This window comes from Ahaetulla prasina, chromosome 6 (assembly GCF_028640845.1).
Source record: "Ahaetulla prasina isolate Xishuangbanna chromosome 6, ASM2864084v1, whole genome shotgun sequence".
In the NCBI taxonomy this organism is placed as follows: domain Eukaryota; kingdom Metazoa; phylum Chordata; class Lepidosauria; order Squamata; family Colubridae; genus Ahaetulla; species Ahaetulla prasina.
This window is the reverse complement of record NC_080544.1, coordinates 16018720-16036376: the sequence shown is the minus strand read 5'-3', so window position 1 is coordinate 16036376 and position 17657 is coordinate 16018720.

Genomic DNA, 17657 nt, shown 5'->3' with positions numbered 1-17657 from the left:
AAAGTATAAATAAAGGATTAAAACGAATTTAAAACGAAATATTTAATAGGCCTAATTAGCTAAAACGGTCTTAGACCGATATAAAACCCTTTAAAATTTAAAATTATAATAAATTAATTAAAACACACTTAGGCTAGTCCTGCACGATTAAATAGTAGAGTCTTCAATTCCCGCTTGAAGGTTCGGAGGTCGGGGAGGTGGCGTAACCCGGGAGGTAACTCGTTCCAAAGGGCCGGTGCTGCCACAGAGAAGGCTCTCCCCCTGGGGGCCACCAACCGACATTATTTGGATGATGGCACCCGGAGCAGGCCCACTCTGTGGGAGCACACAGGTCGTTGGGAGGCTATCGGTGGCAGAAGGCGGTCTCGTAGATATCCCGGTCCTAAGCCATGGAGCGCTTTGAAGGTGATCACTAACACCTTGAATTGCACCCGGAAGGCTACCGGCAGCCAGTGGACCTGATAAAATGCTCCCCAGCGACGGCCGTCAGATGTTCTTCTAGGGACAGCCAATCATCCAGGAGAACGCCCAAGTTGCGCACCCTTCCCCTGGGGGCCAGAACTTCACCCTTCAATGCAATTCTCAGTCTGGGACTGGTAAAAACAGTTCAAGTCCTAACCAAGGACCTAAGAGCTATTAAGGTAACAACAACATATTATTATTATTATTATTATTATTATTATTATTATTATTATTATTATTATTATTATTATTATTATTATTATTATTATTATTATTATTATTATTATTATTATTATTATTATTATTATTATTATTATTATTATTATTATTATTATTATTATTTTATTTACACAAAATGACAGTATACACAGCAAACGAGATAACTATGCTGGATTTCGTATCACAGATCACTAGTCGAACACTTCCCAAGCGTTTAGGACTACGTGATGTATCGGCGAATTATGCGAGCAGATCCCAGTAAGGTGGCCTTCTACAGCTGACCAATGGTGATCTTGTCAGCGCCAATTGCTTTTAAGTGCTTGCCTAGGTCTTTAAGCACAGCTTCCAGTGTGCCAAGTACCACTGGAACCACCTGCACTGGTTTATGCCAGAGTCTCTGCAATTCGATTCTCAAATCTTGATATCTGGTGACTTTTTCAAGTTGTTTCTCATTGATTCTGCTGTCACCAGGTATAGCAATGTCAACTATCCACACTTTTTTCTTTTCCACAATTGTGATATCCGGGGTATTGTGTTCCAAAACTTTATCAGTCTGTTTTCGGAAATCCCACAGTATTATTATTATTATTATTATTATTATTATTATTATTATTATTATTATTATTATTATTATTATTATTATTATTATTATTATTATTATTATATTTTTATTTGTCACATTATATATAAGCATAAGCATGAAATATCTATATGACATATAAATATATATATATAACCATAAGTATGTAATAACTATATGAAATTAGATACAATCAAAGGGAACATTAGGACAGGAACAGTATGCACATTGGTGCTCTTATGCACGCCCCTTACAGACCCCTCAGGAATGGGGTGAGGTCAATAGTAGGTAGTTTTTGGTTAAAGCTTTGGGGATTTTGAGAAGAGACCACAGAGACTGGTAGTGCATTCCAGGCATTAGCAACTCTGTTTCTAAAGTCATATTTTCTGCAATCAAGATTGGAGCGGTTCACATTAAGCTTAAATCTATTGTGTGCTCGTGTATTGTTGCGATTGATGCTGAAGTAGTCTTCAACAGGAAGGACATTGTAGCAGCTGATTCTATGAGTTAAGCTCAGGTCATGTATGAGTTAAGCTCAGGTCATGTCGAAGGCGGCGGAGTTCTAAATTTTCTAAACCCAGGATTTCAAGTCTGGTGGCATAAGATATTTTGTTGTGATCAGAGGAGTGGAGAACTCTTCTTGTAAAATATTTCTGGACACGCTCAATTGTATTAATGTCTGAAATGAGGTATGGGTTCCAGACAAGCGAGCTGTCTTTGATTTGATTTGATTTGATTTGATTTGTGTATAATTTTGTTATACTCAAAATGACAGTATACACAACAAACAAGATAACTACGCTGGATTTTGTATCACTAATCATTAGTCAAACACTTCCCAAGCGTTTAAGACTGCATGATGTATCGGTGAATTATGCAAGCAGATTCCAGTAAGGTGGCCTTCTGCAGCTGACCAATGGTGATCTTGTCAGCGCCAATCGTTTTTAAGTGCTTGCCTACGTCTTTATTTATTATTTTTGTTGTTATTATTATTGTTGTTGTTGTTGTTGAATAAAATGAATAAGCATTCATTAAACATGAGACTCAGTCAACTGAACATTTAAAAATATGTCCCGAATACCATTGACTGGTGCTAATGGTTGATACAGGTTACTGCCAGTGTCCAAGGTATCAACCAAGTACCTTCTTAAAATATATGATGTTCCGAGTAGCACATTTTTTTGCAGTTCTGCTAGTATTATTGCAGGAAGCTGCAATTTCTTGATGTGTTTTGTAAAATTCTTGGACATGGTACCAAGGACCCCAATTATTGTTGTTGTTATTGTTGTTGTTATTAATTTCCCAAAGAATCCCAGAGTGTTGTATGTTAAAACATTTAGCTGAATCACTAAGCATCCTTTACTGACTGCAATTATTGTTATCAGAGTATAGTATACTTACAGTTTGCAGAAAAAGAAGTGAAATAATTGTTTACATATTGAGTTTATTTGCAAGTCTGTAAGAGCAGATTCCTTAGACACTCACACAACATATAAGAAACCTCAAAAATGAAAATCCTTTTGTTGCATTTCCACCAAACTCCATTGCATATGGATTTTGGTCAACGTTCCAGCGGTTCTCAAAAAGATACTAAAATCTAAAGTGACTTACCTGCATTGAGCCATCTCTACAATTGCTGATGCAGCAGAAGGATCAAGAGAAAAATACTGTAAATTAATTAACACCGGACCTCTGGTATCTGTTCATTTCTGTAAACAAACATTTTAATATACAATCATTAATTAAATCTGCCACACTGCCCTCTTCTTCCCATTGATCTTTCTCCTGCTGTGTCTCATCATTCTTTGCTTGGTGAAACAACAAGATAGACTGGTTTGACAGGCTCTGTAAAAAACATGCAGATGACAAGAGACACTCTACGTGTCTTAATCTGCCAATGCTCCTCTATGAAACGCTCTCTCTTATATTATCCTTTCTTTCTAAAGTGGGGGTGAATAATTCTGTTTTTTTTTCTCACCAAATGTTTTTGGTTCCCTGTGAAAGAATCACAAAAGTGAATCAATTAGTCATAAAATGGGCCCAATCTATGTGCACTTATTGATTTGAATCTGTACCCATTTGTGGTTAACCACAGAGCAATCAAGCCACAACAGTGCTAATTTTCACCCTCGGACATAGCCACAGAGTAAAATAAATTTAAGCCATCATTAGCTGTATTGATTTTAAAAAGTAGGATTTTTTTTCCTACCTAAGAATAGTAGAACATCTATCAATCTTGGCCACTTACTCCCTAGGACTGTGATGGCAAATCACATGCATGCCAGAGTTGACACACAGAGCCCTCTCTGATGGCATGTGTGACATTGCCCCAGGTCAGGTCTCCATGGCATTTCTTTCGTGAGCTTCTGTTTCCCTGCAAACGACAAAGCAGAAGCTCACGAAAGAAAAACATATTACCTCTTGCCACGCTACCGGTGTTGGGATGCCCCGCCTCCTGCCGGCCGGCTGATCTTTGGGTCTCTGTTGTGTCTGCGTCCCCTGAGCCAGAAAATGTCTGCCCCCCCTGCCAGAAAGTGACTTGGAAAGTGAGGGGGAAGGGCCATCAGGACTTACCTTGGGAGCATTGGCTTCCCTGGCTCAGCTCCAGGAGCCAGAGGCAGGCCAGGTGGAGGAGATAACGAGGCCTCTGTCCCCTGACTCTTTCCCCCCCCCAGGCCGCACCTCCAGACCCTGCTGATGGCAATCAGGCCTGGCTGGACCCTAGGTTTCGTAGGCAGGAGAGGAGGGAACAACAGAAGCAGGGGTGGGGCAGGCCTAGGAAGTGCTGAGTCATGGAGCCACACCCCACAGGATATAAAAGGCAGAGAGAGCTGCTGTGTCTCTTTGTAACAGGCAAATCCACTGATTGACTAAGAGCTGAAGTTTGTTCCTGGGTGACTCACCAGCGTCGTGGAAGATAACGGAGGCTCTTGGCAGACGCTGGCTATTCTGCTGCCAGAGCTGATAGTGCCAGCTAATTAAGCCATCACTCGGATGGAGGCGAGGGAGGACAGAACATTCTGTTTCCCTGCAAACGACGAAGCAGAAGCTCACGAAAGAAAAACATCTTACCTCTTGCCACGCTACCGGTGTTGGGATGCCCCGCCTCCTGCCGGCCAGCTGATCTTTGGGTCTCTGCTGCACATGTGTGCATGTCTGTGCATGTGCTCATGTCCATGCGTGCCCGCATGCATGTAAGCACACTTTTCAGTTTGGTCACTCAGTGTCTAACAGGTTTGCCCAATTCCTCCTGATCAGCTGGGACTTGAGAGGCAGAGAATGGATGGGGGCAGGGCCAGTCAGAATTTTTACTACCGGTTCTCCGAACTACTCAAAATTTCCGCTACTGGTTCTCCGGAACTGGTCAGAACCTGTTGAAACCCACCTCTGTCATAAGGGATTTGCTATTGTCTCCTTCCTAAGTCTCAGAGAGAGTAACTGGCCCAAGGTGATCCAGTTCGCTTCATGCCCACTCACTGTTTCAGTTTCTTGCCTGATGCCTTCACTGCAGAGGTGAAATCCACCAGGTTCTGACAGGTTCTGGAGAAACAGTAATGGAAATTTTGCGTAGGTCGGAGAACCGGCAAATACCACCTCTGGCTGGCCCCAGAGGGGGGTGGAAATGGAGATTTTGCAATATCCTTCCCCTGGAGTGGGGAGGGAATGGAAATTTTGCAGTATCCTTCCCTTGCCACACCCACCAAGCCAAGCCTACCAAGCCACACCACGTCCACCAAGCCACGCCCACAGAACAGGTAGTAAAAAAAATTGGATTTCACCGCTGCTTCACTACTGCATCAAACTGGTTCTGTATGAACCAGTTAACAAATAACTAGATATAAAAAGGACTTATTGGGAGGCAAATTGATGGAGGGAAGGCAACCATTACCAACACAATCTAAACAAAATCACTACAGGCAGATTATCTAAATTACGTATTTATTTCCTCTGTGAATGGGTCTGAACACATGTTCACTGCGGAGAGAAAAGTTTGGGAAAGATCATCTAAGAGTCCAGATTTCTTCTTTTTCCTCCTTCTCCTGTTGCCATGAACAAGTATCACAGTTTTATTGAAGAGAGGGTCACTGTGTCCAGTTGAGAACAAGGTTCCATCATGGGTCTTGTCAACAATTCAGAAAATTATCTAGGAACTAAAGTCACCTTCCTATTGACCCTTGAAGCAAATATAAAGGTGCAATCTAGATTAGCAGTTTTGCCTTTCTTATTGGAATTATTCAGCAGAGGCTCTAGCTGAATTCCATCTATTGGAGTCCTTCATCTTGGGATTTACTTATCCAATGTTTTATGGGCGCACTACGGTGCCACACACAAATGTGGTATTTGACATTTGTCACCTCCCTCAACTAAGCCTCCCTTTTCTGTATTTTGTGAATGATTTTGAAAGGCATTGTCTACTTCATTTGCTTGGGTAGATGGCCAATAGCATGATTTTTGTTTCTCATATAATGAATTCAACAGGAATTCCATATTCTGGGACATGAATTTGTCCAGAGCCATCTGACTTTTTTTACCTATTCCATTTAAATGGACATCGCCAACAAATTTGGAGCACAGGGTTAGGATTAGGGTTAGGATCAGGGTTAGGGTCAGGGTTAGGGTAAGGGTTAGGGTGGTTAGGGTTTGGGTTTGGGTTTGGGTTAGGGATAGGGATAGGGATAGGGATAGGGATAGGGATAGGGATAGGGATAGGGATAGGGATAGGGATAGGGATAGGGAAAGGGATAGGGTAAGGGTTAGGGTTGGGATTGGGATAGGTGTTAGGTTAGGGTCAGAGTCAAGGTCAGGGTCAGGGTCAGGGTAAGGTTTAGGGTTAGGGTTAGGGTTAGGGTTAGGGTAAGGGTAAGGGTTAGGGTAGGGTTAGGGTTAGGCAGAGGTGAGATTCACTTACCTTCCCTACCAGTTTGCAAATGTGAGTGCACACACTTCCTTCCACGCATTCTCGGCCTTCTGCATATGCTCTTTGCTCTCGAGCGTGCCTTTTGCACATGTGCACGGCTTCTTAAACATAGCTAAATAGGACAGCATTATGTCCGGATGGTTGGGCAGGGCCTACTGCAATCGCCGCCACTGGTTCACCCCAACTGGACAGAACTAGCTGAATACCACCATTTTCAGCCTGGGCAGGGGGTTGGACTAGAAGACCTCCAAGGTCCCTTCCAACTCTGTTATTATGTTATGTTATGTTAGGGTTCGGCCCCAAAGAATTTCCTTATGTTCCCAAGCTCTCTCAGAGTTTGTTGAAATCTGCTTTTTTAAAGTCTAAGATACTGGTTTGATTATATTTGTGTCTATTTTATATTGAATTCTAATATGACATGATCATAAATTGCTTTACCCAATAATATGGGCACTTTGAGCTAGAACAGGAAATGAATTGGGTGCCTGTAATGACTGTACAAGATGGCAATAATATATTCATAACACCTAGCTGCATTAATAATTTTACTGTTCTGTTTTGACCCTAACTGATATTTTCCCTTCAGCAGGTACCTAAGCAAGGGATCAGTAACTGCAACAAGACTATCTCGACCCAAAATCTTTATTGCTTTGATTATTGTTGCATCAGAGAAGGATAAAGTGGATTCACCAAGAGCCCCATATATAGGATTGAGCAGAAATCTAGAGAAAAACATTCAGATATAAGTGGAAAAATCCAAAAATTATTTATAACTCTATAAACTTTTTCAGAACAAGACTATGTTTAGTGGCCTGTGAGACCTTTAGAGAATAATTAAAATTGCACTCTTCCTGTCATTCTCCAACAATGATTATCTCCAAGGGCATTTAAGGAAATTTCCATGGCAAAACCAGACATAAATCCTGAATCTATTGCAACCAAGAATGTGTTCATCCTATCAGGCCGTCACTTAAGTAACTTGTTCAATACAGAAAAGATGTTGAGACTGCAGAGAACCAATAGAGATGATTAAGGGACTACTGGCTAAAATATACGGTTTCAGGAACTGTGTATGTCTAGTCTAATAAAGAGAAGGACCAGGGGTGACATGGAAGTAGCCTTAAATACTTGAAGGGGATGTCACAGAGAAGAGGGGGTCAACCTATTCTCCAAAGCACCTGAGGGCAGGACAAGAAGCAATGAATGGAAACTAATCAAGGATAGATCCAACCTAGAACTAAGGAGAAATTTCCTGACAATAATTAACCAATGGAACAGCTTGCCTTCAGAAGTGGTAGGTTCACAATCAGTAGAGATTTTTAAGAAGAGATTGGACAGCCATTTTTCCAGTGTTGGAGCATTCACAACTTCTGCAGGCAAGTTATTCCACTCATTAATTGTTCCGACTGTCAGGAAATTTCTAAGTTGCTTCTCTCCTAACCCTAACTCTAACCCCTGAGATATTGGAAGACTGCTATCATGTCTCCCCTAGTTCTTCTTTTCATTCATTTTTATCCTACCCTCAGGTTTTATTTTTCTATGTTGCTGTTGTTATTTACCCAGGATTATATGATGGACATGATGCATTGAGATAGATAGATAGATAGATAGATAGATAGATAGATAGATAGATAGATAGATAGATAGATAGATAGATCCAATTAATTAAATCATATTCCCAAACTTTATTTGATGCTCAATGAAAGCACTTAAGATTCACCACTAAGTCTGCATCACAAAGTGGAATTTTAAATAAAGGGGCAACACGATATACCAGCTCTGTGACCAGTGGATCCTTGAAACTGACATTATTTCTTGTTAGCTACCAATCCGATCCTGAACAATTTAGACATACCTAAACACAGTCAGCCAAATCTGAAACCATTCAGGCCTGTTCAGGATTAGGCTGTCCATCTGTAGTTTTATTATCCATTTTTGTTTTAATGGTTTACACACATGAGAAGCTCTCATTGAGAGCAACGGAATGAGAGAAGAGGGAGAGCGAGAACTCGTAGCAGGCATAAAACGATGGAGCCTGATTAGCTGAAGTTATAAAAATGATTGATGCCTGCAAACATTATTTCTACTTGCCTTGTTTGCCTCTGAGGTTTACATCACTTCATAGAGCTACCAGATATATTTAGCAAAGTAAAAAATGGGAGGAGCATTCAAAGGCCTACAAATATTTACAGTCTTAAAAAAATACACCAGGAATTTACCGTAGGTATCTTCTTTAAATCAAAAACAGCAACAACTGAAATTACAAAAGGTAGATTTAGGAGTCATATGACGAGGAAACCATGTCTATTCTTGACTAGGATTATGCATCAGATCTCACACAAGGCAGGACGGAATAGTTTGTGACAGATTTTCTTCATCTAGGCAAAGGCAAAAATAATAATAATAATAATGTAGCTCCTGCTGTTCCAATATTGGGCTGCAGGAGGTTGAGCTGTTTTCCTGAGTCCCTCTTGTAGCGTGAAGGGCTACAATGTAGAGGTCAGAATGGCGAACTTTCATTCTTCATATAAATACAGGTTGGTAGGATGGAGTTTCCATTTGGTGAACCACAGGTTTGCCCTCAGTTTAGAGCAGGGGTGTCAAACTCAAGGCCCAGGGGCTGGATCTGGCCCACAGGGTGCTTAGATCTGGCCCGCGGGGCCACCCAGGAAACAGCAAAGAACCGGCCCGCAATGCCTCTGCCAGTGAAAATGGAGTTATCACAGCGGAAAATGAAGCTCACAAGGGCCGTGGGCAGCATTGCAACTCCGTTTTCACTGGCAGATAGTTGCAGGAGGCCGTCTCAGCCAAAAACGGTACTCGGGAGCCCGTTTTCACTTGCAGAGCGCTCAGGCTACCACAGGCGCCCTGACACAAGTGATGTTGAGATGGCCACACCCATCCTGCCCACGCCCCCCTCCCCCACCAAGGTCAAACAGAACCCTGATGTGGCCCTCAATGAAATCGAGTTTGACACCCTTGGATTAGAGTGATCTTTGTGATAAAGCCCATCTTCAAATTGCTCTAGTTGCAGCAATAGGATGGTTTAGAGCAGGGGTCTCCAACCTTGGCAACTTTAAGACTTGTGGACTTCAACTCCCAGAATCCTTCAGCCAGCAAAGCTGGCTGAGGAATTCTGGGAGTTGAAGTCCACAAGTCTTAAAGTTGCCAAGGTTGGAGACCCCTGGTTTAGAGATCTTGGCAGGTGCAAAAGTTCTTTCATTTACCTTCCGCTCCGTCTCATGCCCCCTTAGGGACTTTCATTACTGCTGAATTTACATGCTATCCATAGAGTCCTTGGCAGAAAATATTCCAGCATAAAATGGGCTACCCTTGACTCAGCCCCTGGGGCTGCTTCTACGATCACCATTCTGGCGAGCAAATGATTGTGCCCTGAAATTTGTGCAACCCTCTGACTTTTATGCCCTCCTACTTTCCATATGTCCCAGTTAGAGTACCTGCACTCTGATAGCTTGGTGCGGTAGCAAGGGTTGACCTTCCTTTCCCGTTTTACCTCATGCGTCAAAAATTGACATTTTGCCATTTGCAGAGGGGCGTGATATGTATTCACTCCTCGACTTCTCTTCTCCCCTTTTACTTCTCTTCTCCCATTTTACATACATAGAGTCTACCATTTAGAAAGGATTAGCTGGATTCAATTTATTAGCAATGAGATTGACTGGGAGAAGATGTTTACCTGTGCATTAATCAGCCACAGATTCCAAACCGGTTCCCTGGAAACAGTCTCTGCAGTTGTCCCCCTCCACTCCCATCCAAAGAACGTAGGTTAGCTAAGAAAAGGTCACACTAGTTATGAGTCTCAAAGTTATTTGAGAGAATCAAGTTATTGCTGGGGAGGGGGAAATCTAGAACATCTGATGATGTTCATCCATCACATTCGAAGAGGACCTTCACATCTAACAGGTTGTGGCAGGGGTGAAATCTACCTACCTTCCTTACCGGTTCGGAAGTGTACGCGCCTCGCGTGCATCATATGCCCATGCAGACCTTCTGCACATGCGCAAAACCTCCTGGTAATGACACCAGGAGATAATGACACCCGGGCGGGTGGGCGGAGCTTTGCTCACCATCGCTACTGGATCACCAAACTCCCAGCCACAATCGCTACCAGATTGCATGATCCGGTCTGATCCAGGAGCATTTCAAACTTGAGTTGTGGGCTGTCCACATGCGGGCTGCCCACGATGTGTCCACAGGTGGCTGGTAAGGCCTATAAGGGCATGAAATGTTTTGCCACACGTCAGGCAGACATGTGTGGGCACCGTAGTTGCAGAACTTGCAGCTCTGGCTTTGCAGAGTGCTCGCTTCTCTTGTCCTATGGTTGTTTTTCTGCCCTCAGATGTCACTTACTGTTGCTTTCAGAGCCAGCAGATCATCACAAAGAATTGCTTTTAAGAGATTTGAGCATCTTCTTACCTTATTCTCTTTTACTTCTTCATATCTGCATAAGACATAAGGCTGCATAAACAAAGGGATAGAACCAAGATCACGTGAGGTGTTAATATCAATTTATGATGCCTTGGTAAGGCAACAGTTGGAATAATGTATTCAGTTTTGGTCACCATGATGTAAAAAAGATGTGGAGACTCTAGAAAGAGTGCAGAGAAGAGCAACAAAGATGATTAGGGGACTGGAGGCTAAAATATACGAAGAACGGTTGCAGGAACTGGGTATGTATAGTTGAATGAAAAGAAGGCGAAGGGAGACATGATAGCAGTGTTCCAATATCTCAGGGGCTGCCCCAAAGAAGAGGGAGTCAAACTATTCTCCAAAGCACCTGAGAGCAGGACAAGAAGCAATGGGTGAAAACTAATCAAGGAGAGAAGCAACTTAGAACTAAGGAGAAATTTTCTGACAGTTAGAACAATTAATCAGTGGAACAACTTGCCTCCAGAAGTTGTGAATGCTCCAACATTGGAAGTTTTAAAGAAGATGTTGAATAACTATTTGTCTGAAGTGGTATAGGGTTTCCTGCCTAAGCAGAGAGTTGGACTAGAAGACCTCGAAGGTCCCTTCCAACTCTGTTATCCTATCCTATCCTATCCTATCTTATCCTATCTTATCCTATCCTATCCTGTAGATATATTTAATTCCAATTTCAATATACATACATACATATCAAGTTTGAATCCAAGATAAAAAATTAAGATAAAAAGCCCCAACTTTTAAGGTTCATAATAGTTCAGCAGCAAACTGCAGAGTTCTGCATTTTTTGACAAAACGGCCAAAGTGACTCTAATAATTTTTCCTGTTGATTTCTATATACCTGTTTTATTAAGAATTTCTTTTTTTAAAAAAATCCCTTCTTTTGCAATTTTAGCTGAGTACTTATTATTATATATGTGGCCTTGAAAAATTGAGCTGCTACTTACCATATGGATAGCCAAATTGTAAAAGAAGTAGAGGATTATCTCCTTACTGTGTGTGTGTGTGTGTGTGTGTGTGTGTGTGTGTGTGTGTGTGTGTGTGTGTGTCACTCAGGTGTAGGGCAGGGACATAATTTGATAAAGATTATATGAAATCTAGAGAGGTTTAAAAGGCTCTCTAATAAATTGAGAAGCTATCTAACAAAATCCCTTCCAACTCTGTTAATCTGTTAAAGAGATTGGGATCCTGATTTCCATATACCTCTCCTGACTGACAGCAGCAGCACAACTATGGAGTAGGTGGCTTGTGTGTGAGGTGCAGCACAAAAAATAAGATTCATTCATTCATTCATTCATTCATTCATTCATTCATTCATTCATTCATCCTGACTGACTGATAGCAGCAGCACAACTATGGAGTAGATGGCTTGTGTGAGGTTCAGCACAAAAAAATAAGATTTATTTATTTATTCATTCATTCATTTTCTGTAGCTACCCATCTCAGTCAATGACTCTGAGAAGCTTACAATGTCAGGGTTCCAAGGAACACCCCCAACGAAATAAAACTCTGAGGCTTGAGGTTCCTCAAAGTTCCAATTTATTAGAGATGTCATGTTGGCATAGCTGGGAAAACCCGAAACTGAAAGCTTCCAGGTTTTCCACACCCAGTTGACAGTTCACAGCCCTGCCCCACACCCACAAGTTCATCACATTGTCCAATCAACTCTTCACACTCAGTTGGATACAATCTTCAGGCAGTCTCCATCAGACGCTGGATGTCCTTGAATACGGAATGTTGTTATGACTAAGTTTCTACCCCTCCAACAACAACCCCCACCCAACTTCCCCAGCTAAATTATGTGGCAGTTAAGAAGCAAAAAGAAAATTGCTTTCCAAAACTGACATACAATTCAAAACTGTCTTACAATTAAAACATTAAAACATTTTAAAACATTAAAAATATCCCCCCAAAAATATACTTAGCAGCCAAGAAACTTGACTAGTTCAGGGGTCTCCAACCTTGGTCCATTTAAGACTTGTGGACTTCAACTCCCAGAGTCCCTCAGCCAGAAAAGGCCTTTGATACATTCAGCACTCTAGGCTAAGGGAATATGGGTTTCTAGGGCTAACAAGGTTGGGGCCATTCTAATCTTCAAAAAGAGGATGTTCCATAAAGCAAGGGGCCACTGCAGAAAAGGCCTATTTTCTAGTCCCCGCCAATCAACACTTTGGCTGATGGGACCTGCAGCATGCCCAATCTGTTAGATTTAGCTGGATGAGTAGAGACTCTTGGGGAGAAAAAGGTGGTCCCTTAGATAACTCAGTTCTGAAACATGTACTGTAGGGCTTCAAAGGTGACAGCCAGCACTTTGCACCCCAAAATGTACCGGTAACCAATGCAGCCCACATAGAAGTGATGTTATGTGTACCATATATCTTATTTGGCACCATTTACTACTTGTGCAGCCATGTTCTGCACAGTGGGGGGATGCTGCCGGTTTAACAACATGGTTCGATGAGCACGTGCGTGCATGTGTGCCTAAGACACTTGCACACAGTGCTGAAAATGAGCATTTAGAAACTCAGCTGCTTAACTTCCAAGTCTGCAACGCTAAGTAAAACAGCGAGGGGGAGGGATCAGCTGTGCCGCGTGGTTGAGATGAGCTACAAAGCAGGAAATAAAGAACAGGATAGAGCGGGAGTGTGTGGGCAGGGCCAACTGATCGTCGGAGCTACCGGTTTGCCTGAATCGATCCGAACCAGCTGAATACCATCTTTGGTTCTGCACCGATTGAAGAGCATTTCTGAATGCCTTTCAGGGGCAGATCCATGCATGTTTGCAGTACAGGTACTCCTCGACCTACAACCATTCATTTAGTGCTTATTCAAAGTTACTGCGGCACGGACAAAAGTGGCATGACCATTTTTCACACTCAGGATCCTCTCAAGCATCCCCTTGGTTATGCGATCAAAACTCTGACTTTTGACAAGTGGCGTGTATTTATCATAGTAGCACATCTCCCAATGGTCATGTGATCTCTTTTTGCAACCTTCTGACAGACAAAGTCAATGGGGAAGCCAGATTCAATTAACAATTGTGTTACTTACTTAACAACCACAACGATTCACTTAACAACGGTGGTAAGACAGGTGTAAAATGGAGCTAAAATTCGCTTAACTGCTGTGTTGCTTAGCAACAGAAATGTTGGGTCCAATTGTGATGATAAGGCGAGGACTACCAGCAATCTAATTAAGAGTTTACAAGGGCATGAGTTACTGTGAGCAAGGCCTCCTGATCCATGAATAAGCACAGCTGGCACACTAGTTGAAGGTGGCAAAGGCTCTCTTACCCATGAATGCTATCTGCTCTTCTAACTTGCAGAGTTGATCATATTCGTTCAGTTCCCTATTTCCTGCTTGACGGATAAAGGGAACTATTCCTAAAAAATTATTTTGCACATAATGTACTGCACAATAAGGAACAAGAATTACGGAAAGCAGTTTCACTGTTCTATCCTGGAAAAAATAGTTTCAACATTAGCTGATTACTGATTAGCCTCCATAACTATATAAATTTATAGAAATTAATGTGTTCCAGTTTTTCTTCTTGGAATTGTGATCCCATTATTGAATAGAGCCCTCAGTTTGAGCATTTGGCTTCCTAAGGCTTATGTGCTTTTTTTTTTTCATTTTGTGAATTAGCTAACAAATCTTAGCTTATTTTTTTAATACTAGATAAATTAAGAAGTATGAGCTCAAACAACAGATAAGATATAAATAGTTCATTATGAAAAACCAGTAAAATGCCATGTATTTCACTATCTATCCTGGAGAATTTCATTTTGCAAGGGATTCATACTGTTAAAATAAATATGATAATAATCAAGATGCCAAACAAGACATATTTCTAGTCCATGTTATTTTTGCATGCAGTCTGCTATAAATCTATCCCCTCGTTCTTCTACATTGATCTGAATACCCTGCACAATTTACATTCAAATATGCCATATGTATATTATTTTAAAGTATGCATTCTTAACAGAATTCCTCGTCAACGGTGAATGTGGAAGTGCATCTGATCAATTTCTTCATTTGTAACTGCATCGCAATAAAATTACAGATATTCCAAACTGCTCATTAGTTTGGCAGAGATATATGAAGTCAGTTCTTACAATTTGCAAACAAATCAGATTTCTTAGACATGTTCATCTGCAATGAATTGTGTTAACATATATTGTCTTTTTTCCAGTGGTAATATTCAGCCGGTTCAGACCAGCTCGGGCGAACCGGCAGTGGTGACCTGCCTATTTAGCCATGTTTTCTGAGCCGCGTGCATGCACACTCACATTTTCGGTGTGCGGCGAACCGGTGGCAAAATTATGTGAAACCCACCTCTGCTTTTCTTATATATTTACCAGCCGGTTAGTAGGCATTTTGCCAAATGAAGTTTGATGTGCAGAGGTTGGGGAAACAGTGTGTGTGTGAAAGTTCTTGCTTCTGCACAACTTAAAAATAGAAGTGTGTCATTCTCTTCCACTTCTGATCAAAGGGAAGGTCTAGTCGGGCAGCTGCAGCAGGGAATGCATCACCCAAAGTTCTCCATATATATTGACTTTCCTCAATTTTCCGATTCCTCCGCCTGGCACAAGAGCTTGCCAAGCTTTGTCCATGCTGTCTTTTCCCTGCCTGCCCGCCCATCCGTACTCTGGAATTTATTTCCCCATCATCCCCAATTCTTACAAAGAGAGCAGAATGAAATGCAGATGCAAAATGTGCTCGTAAGAATCTCCTCTCTTGCACCCATCTGCCAGAGAATAGTTTTTAATCTTTAATCCATGAGCAATCAGTGAACACTAGTGAATTGCAAATTACAGATGTTTTACTGTCTTTGGCATTTTAAGCTTTTCCACTGCTACTCACAGCCTTTCCTCTTCTGCATGCAGCCGATGCTACGCACCATCACCAAAACCATATGACACTGTCATCATTTTGTAATTAAACCTTTATTCACTTTAAATACACAAAGCTGGCTGGGGAGGCAGCTATGAGAAAGCATTTTTAACCCTTTCCTGAGACGCCATGCTTGTCTGTGAAAATCTGGAATGGGATGAAGGAGAAGAAAGCAGAGGCCACTCCTAGCTTTCACCTTCCCATGATTTGCTTCTTCTGTCCTCCTGATCTGTAGGCCCAACTCCTTCAAAGGGTAGGCAAGGGAATTATATTGTATGCATGCCAACAGTATGGTAAAAAAAAAAAAACCTCCACGATTTCTTGAAATAATTCTCCCTTATAATTGGCAGGAACAAATAAACAAACTATCCTTAAATATAAGTTGTTGACTAAAGATTTTACTATATCAGAAAAACAGAGTTGGAAGGGACCTTGGAGGTCTTCTAGTCCAACCCCCCTGCTTAGGCAGGAAACCATACACCATGTCAGACAGATGGTTATCCAACATCTTCTTAAATATTTCCAGTGTTGGAGCATTCACAACTTCTGGAGGCAAGTTGTTCCACTGATTAATTGTTCTAACTGTCAGGAAATTTCTCCTTAGTTCTAAATTGCTTCTCTCCTTGATTAGTTTCCACCCATTGCTTCTTGTCCTGCCTTCAGGTGCTTTGGAGAATAGCTTGACTCCCTCTTCTTTGGGGCAGCCCCTGAGATATTGGAATACTGCTATAGTGTCTCCCCTAGTCCTTCTTTTCATTAAACTAGACATACCCAGTTCCTGCAGCCGTTCTTCATATGTTTTAGCCTCCAGTCTCCTAATCATCTTTGTTGCTCTTCTCTGCACTCTTTCTCCACATTTTTTTTACATCGTGGCACCCAAAACTGAATGCAGTATTCCAAGTGTGGCCTTACCAAGGCCTTATAAAGTGGTATTAACACTTCATGTGATCTTGATTCTATCTCTCTATTTATGCAGCCTAGAACTGTGTTGACTTTTTTGGTAGCTGGTTCACACTGCTAGTTCATATTTATTGTCCACTAGGACTCTGAGATCCCTCTCACAGTTACTACTATTGAGCAAAGTACCACATATCTGTGCATTTTGTTTTTCTTGCCTAAATGTAGAACCTTAATTTTTTCACAATTGAATTTCATTTTGTTAGATAGCGCCCAATGTTCAAGTCTGTCAAGATCCTTCTGTATCTTAAGCCTATCTTCTGGAGTGTTGGCTATTCCTGCCAGCTTGGTGTCATCTGCAAATTTGATGAGTTCCCCATCGTCCAAATCATTGATGATGATGTTGAAGAGTTGGGCTTAAAACAGAAGGTTGGGGTACCCTACTGCATACTTCCCTCCATGTAGATGCAGTTCCATTGAGGACTACACGTTGAGTGCAGTTGGTCACATTTAATAAATAGTTTGTCTGTAAATTGATTCCTTGTATTTCTGGTGAAGGTTTTTATGTTATTTTTATTATTTTAGCATTGAAAGAAGGAAAAGAAGGATGACAAAATAAAAAAACATAAAAGAAAATGAAAGAAAAAAAACCCAGAAAAAACCGAAATATTTACAGAAAGTAATTAAAACATGCAAAGCCATGTATGTGCATTAAAACACACATACATTATATATGTGTGCATATATGTATGTGTATGTGTGTGCATGTGTATGTGTATGTGTGTATATATATGCAACACAATTTTAAAAAACAAATTAACTCTCTTTGACTCTCCAGAGATTAACTCTCCAGAGATTCACATTGGGCAGTCCTTACACTGTGACCATAAGGATCCAGTTCAAAGGCACGGGTTGTTACAAAGGATTTGACATCTAGCCTAGAATATTTTTCCACAAAAAAATCCAAAGCAATTTTGTAACTGCATTCTATGGTTGACCAATCCAAAGTTTTTCATGAATTGTATCAATAAATTATATCATTGTATCATGTAGATTCCAAGTTTTCAGCAAATAACTGAACAGAATGCTAACATATTTAAACATGAATTCTGTTTTCCCAAATCATGTTAATAATTGGATGAAAATTAAATTAAAACAGGATAAGTATTCAACAAGCCCAAATCCAAAATGTCAACGTTCCTACCAAAGTTAGGGGTGAGTTATCATCTGTACGCTGATGATA